The sequence below is a fragment of the Brachyistius frenatus genome, unplaced genomic scaffold, assembly GCF_029030835.1.
Source record: "Brachyistius frenatus isolate BFR_SWC_R1_liver_20210118 unplaced genomic scaffold, ASM2903083v1 Contig_94, whole genome shotgun sequence".
NCBI lineage: Eukaryota > Metazoa > Chordata > Actinopteri > Embiotocidae > Brachyistius > Brachyistius frenatus.
In genome coordinates, this window is record NW_027210693.1 from 725,950 (window position 1) to 732,035 (window position 6,086).

The following is a 6,086-nucleotide window of genomic DNA, read 5'->3' on the forward strand; positions in this document are numbered from 1 at the left end:
GTCGTTGAAAAACGACCGCAGCACAAAACATCCTCGTTAAAGTAACAAAGCCACATCTGGATGCGCGTCCACGCCCCGACACACAAACACACAAACACGTGTGTGTGTGTGTGTGTGTGTGGTCGCGTATCACCGGTAACAATGGTGACGCAAAGCTTTGCGGGTAACCGAGCTAACGTTAGCTCTCCGGTCCACCAGTGAAACAACAACAGGCCGCAAATGAGCACATTCAGCCCGCTTGGTCCGTCAACAGGTTCCGCCGGAAGGGAAGTCGAAGCATTTATTTAGCAGGTCGCGCACGGAGACAACCGGCAAGCGAAACGCGGCGGGCGGGCGGGCGGGCGCGTCTTTAAATAAAACTGTTACGCGCTTTAACGACGGTTGGAGCGACACGTTAACCGACGAGGAGACACCTTCACCCGGCTTAAAAAAAAAAAAAAAAATGAAACAAATCCCTCACCCGAAGTGAGAGTCTGATTCCTGGCGAACCCGGGGATCACCCCTCGCTCTCTCTCTCGCTCTCTCTCCGGAGATCAAATCCGCCCCGTCATGGGTGTGTTTCTCCAGAAAAACATTTCCAAAAAAAAAAAAAAAAAGGGGGGGGAGTAGAAAGAGGATTAGAGAGGTCTGGTGGTGACTCCGCGGTCCCACACGGAGGGAGAAACGGGAATGCAGGAATGTGACGCTCGGTCCGGTCTGCTGGCAACGTTGACACGTGCACTGCGGAGCGGAGCATTGTGGGAAATGGAGTTCATTTGGGTGGAGGGGGGGTGGAGAGGGGGAGAAGACCACGGCTATTGCCTCATTAGGTAGGTAGGTAGGTATTTACTTTATTAATCCCCAAGGGGACATTTTTTTTTTCGCTACAGCAGCATACAGAAGCAATAAGATAATAATAGAATAGAATAATAGAAAAGCAATAAAATAGCAGTATAAAATATAAAATGCACAGTATATACAGTACATTATATATCTATATATATTATATATACAAACAAACCAAGATGTTACACTCACCAAAAAGTGATTTTGTCATCCACTTAACACGTGAATCTATGTGCCGTGAGTCCATGAACCCAAACAGCCAATATAATATAATAACAATGTAAATTTAATAATATTATTCTTTTAGAATTAATTATGAGATTATAAAAAGAAATGACTACACACACACACACACACACACACACACGTCTTGTTGATCCAAACATCTCGACGCGTTTAAAAGCTGTACATTTACAAAATGATCACAACCACTCGTACTTTTGTGAGTCGATTTTATTTTCATTAGCAGAATCAATTTCAGATTTATCTGCAAAACACACGTTTTTTTGGAAATATTATTTCAACATGGTAAATTATGACATTTGATGACATTGTGACATATTGAGCTTCTTCAACAGCTGAACATGACAGATAATCCTACATGAAGACTTTTTGTTAAAAAAAAATATTATTATTTACATTTAACGTTGCAAATTTAGGTTTTTATTGTTCTCATGGCTGAAGCCACTGGCATCAGCTTTTGTAAGTAAATTTTGATCAATAACTGGTGGCTGTGGTTAGAGTGGTCGTAATTGTTTTGAATCCAGTCCAACAGGCAGGATATGGGTGTGTGACCAACTTGGCAGAGGGCCACTTGTTGTTATCAGTTAAGCAATAAACATTTAAGTGTGTAGTTGGTTACTAAGAACACGGAAACATTAAAACGTATTTTATCATTATTTATTACCCTGCGTGGAATAGTTTCATTTTCATTCTTTTCTGAAAAGTAAAATCCCAGCTTCTCATTTACACTTTGCATGTGTATACTTTCATATTTATTGGGGGCAACCAAACCCACAGACTCTGGTCACTCTACAGATGAGTTTAAACCTGCTGAAGAGTGTTTCTAGTGTAATCATGACCCCTTGTGGAAATTGAGAAGAGTGCAGTTAGAGGACCAGACTGCTCCACTGGTCTCTGTTTCCACTGTCTGTAAATGTGTGTATGTGTGTGGATGTTATGAATATGTAGCTTTACCACAGGGATTCATCAGGGTCTTCAGTCAATATGGCAGACAGTTGGAAGATCGAGTCCAAACAGCTTGACTGACAGACACATCTGCATATTGGCATGAAACAGACCGATGGATTCAGAAGCAATATAGGAGGGATCTATTAAATAAACTGGAAATTAAGAGGCAGATGTGTAAATGTGAAATAGGACAGGTAGACACACCGCCGAGGAGAAAAAGTTCCCTTTCTGATCCAGATGGCTGCAGACTGACACGGTCAGAGGCTAATTAACTACCATGGTGTGATGGCGGTTCCAGCAGGTCACCCCCCCCCACCCCTTTTCTTCTCCTTCTCCTTCTCCTTCATCTTCTCCTTTCCACTCACTCGCCCAGTTATGTCTATCCTTAGTCGTCCCATAATTACTTTGTTGTCCTCTTCCCATCACCCGCAGCACCGCAAGCTATTCAAGCCTTCCATTTCCCTCCCATGCTGCTGTGCAGAGGCTCCATTTATATGGTCTCTTCTCAAGTGCACTAACCTGTAGCTTTCTTCTTTTGGTATGGTGTTAAAAAAAAAAAAAAAAAAAGTCAAACCTGTGACGTGCACTCACTGTTAGTGAGCTGAGCAAAAGTGTTAGTTGCACAGTAAAATAGTTTGCTCTTTATCTTTGTATCTGTTTTAAATCAATGAGTCCACTGAACATCAGATTTCAGCTAAATTGTAAAGGTTGGGAACATTCAAACTGACGTGCTCCGTTGCCAGGGGAACCATAATGTTGAACTGCTATATAATTTAATTGTTCTAAAAATGTCAGCATGGCAGGCAATACTTGAATAACCCATTAATTTGCGTTATTTATACTCGTGTAATATTAACACAGAGGGGAGATCAATCTCTTGTGTAAATTTTTGTTTGCATTCGTCAGAAATGTGTTTGATGTGTTCAAATATAATGATTTCCGACAGATTTCGCAACAGTATATGATTATCTGTAAATTTACATACAAGCACATAGTGGAAGAAGTTTTTCTTTTATCTAAGTAAAAGTAGAAATATGACATTATAGAAATATAAATAAAAGACCACACAACATTTACTGTAATTAATTTCAATGTACAAAGCATTAAAACTAAAATAATCTCCATGCAGAATAGGATTGGATTATAATTTTTGATGCATTCCTGTATGCATCACTTTAAAATGTAAAACTGCAAAGGTGGGGATCATTTTAAAGTATTAAAACTGTAGCTGTATAAAGTGGCACATTTTTATTTTATTTTACTGAAGTACCATACTTGAATAAATGTGCTTTGTCACTTTCTACCAAGTTTATTTAGTCAGTTTTCTCCTTATTTGCCGTAAACCTTGTTGTTAATGTATAATTTAAAGTTGGTTTGATGGTGAAACAGAAGTTTCACAGTGAAAGAGGCAAAATCTGAAGCTGGCACCGCTCCTCAGGTCGGCCTGCACAAAGCTGAATCCCCACCAGAGGGATGGTACCAAGGCACCAATTAGCAGAAGAGAGGGCGCATGATGATATTTCCGTGTGCTTGTGGCCTGGGCAGCTCCGTCTGTGTGCGTTATAAAAGGCAAAACCATAAACATGGAATTAGACAGCACAGAGCCCCACAGATCTTAAGGTCACAGACTCTCCCCTCCTGCAGCTTCGGAGAGCAATGGTGTGATATAAACAACACTGGCCCAACAGACTGCTATTACTGTATGTACGGGTTTCATAAAGGGCGGCTGATTATTTGTGCTTGTCAGTATGTTTAGTTCAATAGGCCAGCAGCCCTGATGCAGTGGTCTTCTGCAGTTTTGCTCTTTTATTGTTGGGTTGAACGGCTGCAGGAGATAGGTGTGGGAGAAAGATCACTGTGAACTAGATAGAGAGAAACTAAGTGGGTGGAAGTGACTGAACATCTCTTTGTGCAAAACACACACACAAATACACACACACACACACACACACACACACACACACACACACACACACACACACACACACACACACACACACACACACACACACACACAAATGCACACAGATTAACACTCAGACAAATAAGCACACAGAGATTGGCCTGGGTTCAATTTGTTGAGTAACAAAAACATGATAGCTTTCTAACCAGCAGGTGGGGGCAGTAGACAGATCATAGGACTGTTGTGTGCCAAGCAGTGCTATCAAAATGTGCACCAAGTCACAGATCTTCTGTAACCTACATGTACAATCTAACACAATATTCCTCCGATAAGTGTTCTGAAGGTGATTATATTATATTGCGTTAGTTAGGTATTTACTCTGTTCTGTGGCAAATACAATACATGAACATAATTTAGAAAGTTCCCTACTTTCTTTCAAGTCTATTAATTATAGCCGCATTTTGGTGCCTTATCTAGAATTCTCACTCTGCCTTGACAAACACTCAACAAAACAGTAAGAAAAACTAGCTGAGAAAAAAATGACATTTGGTGCTGTCATCCTGACTTTTTGTTAGTAAACCACTGAACAATTACCATTAAAAATAAATCATGAATGAAGGGCTTTTATTTTAATTATTGATTTATCTGCTGGTTATTTTCTTGATTAAGTGATTCATTATTCAATCGAAAAATGTCAGACAAATAAAAACCTGCCACTATATCCTGGATTACAGGTATTGTTTAGTCCTACCAGTAATTCAAAACCTCCAAATATTCATTTTAATGTAATGAGAGCAGATAAGCAGTTGATTTTAGGACGTTTTACTTAAATAAAGATTTAAATGAATAACAATCAAAATGATTTCTTCATTTTATTCCAGTCAGCTAATCAATTAATTGTATTTCAAGATAAATATTTAATTTTGGGGAAGTCATTTTTTAGGTGTGCGCACTTAGGAAGGAGTGAATTTACTGGATTAAAAATAATAATAAAAAAGGGATCATTCAAGTCAGAAAATAACAACTTAATTCATTTGCTGTGTGTTTTGTCCTTCGGCCTCCACCTCCAGGAGCAGAGGCTGCAGGGCGGCTCGGCTCTCGCCCCCCTCTGTCCTGCCCTCAGCTGCCTGACACTCCCCCTGCTGCTGAACCGTAGTAGAGCGGACTGTCCGAGGAGCGCGTTGACAGCTCTGGGCCGTGTTTTGTGCCTGCCTGCATGTATGGTGAGCACCCGTTGAGTAGGTGGGTCTGCTGGAAGGGAGTGGGAGAGGTGGGAAAGGGGCAGATGGAACACAGAAGGAAGTTCACCAGCGACACATAGAGTGTCAGAAAGTAGAGAGGGACGGAGAGGGAGGGGATCAGCGAGAGCCGCAGGGACAGTGAAAGGTAGACGAGGCAACGCTGAGAGAATGAGGGGACACATATGCAGAGAGAGAGAAAGGGTGGACGGGTGGTAAGAGAGAGCGAAGGAGCAAAGGCATGGTAAAGGATGGAGAGGGGAGCAGGAGAGGTGAGAGATGTGTCAGGTACCAGAGGGAGAGGTGACAAGCAGCGGGGGCTGGAGGGAGGGTGACAGGTAGGGATGGATGGAGGGTGGAGTCGTCGGGGTTTGGGGGGTGATAATGATAGCAGGTGCTGGAGGGTATACAGGGCTGGGTGGAGTGTGGTGGAAAGGAGGGAGGGAGAAACATACTTTTGACCTTCAAAAATAGTTTGACAGTTGGTTGTGGACAAAAAGGGAATTGAAATATGCTATAAAAATATTTTTATAGTCTTTGTGTTGGAGTGATTGTGGCTTTAAAGCGCTTTCTACCTAAAACTCTATGACAATATATTTAAAAATTTGTCAAATAATAATCTGTATTATCTATAAAGGATTTTGTTTTTAATAGCAAAAATATGATCCCAGTTAGGAGCAGGTTGAAATGCACTTGTTTTATTGTTGTTTTATTTATCTTAGTCTTTTTTTTTTTGTGAAAAAATAATTCATATTTGTAAGTTGTTTTGTTTTGTCTTCAGTTCAGTTCAGCAGGTAATGACTGAAGGTACTTATTGAAAGTATTGAAAAGCAGTCCATGTGATTGTAACAGAGTACAATATACAGTAAAATGCAATTAATCTTACACTTACATTTTAAAAGTCCCCTCCTGACATGTTTTAAAACATA

General features: G+C 40.7%; 1 protein-coding gene across 3 annotated transcripts in view; it reads right to left on the reverse strand.

Moving 5' to 3' along the window:
• Positions 1–685, reverse strand: part of ctif (CBP80/20-dependent translation initiation factor) — a 54,271-nt gene extending 53,586 nt beyond the window's left edge. For all 3 annotated transcript variants that reach the window (XM_069710849.1, XM_069710846.1, XM_069710845.1), the window contains exon 1: positions 461–685. The gene's annotated coding sequence lies outside the window, so the exon portion shown is untranslated. The remainder of the gene's footprint in view (positions 1–460) is intronic.
• Between the last annotated feature and the right edge of the window lie 5,401 nt (positions 686–6,086).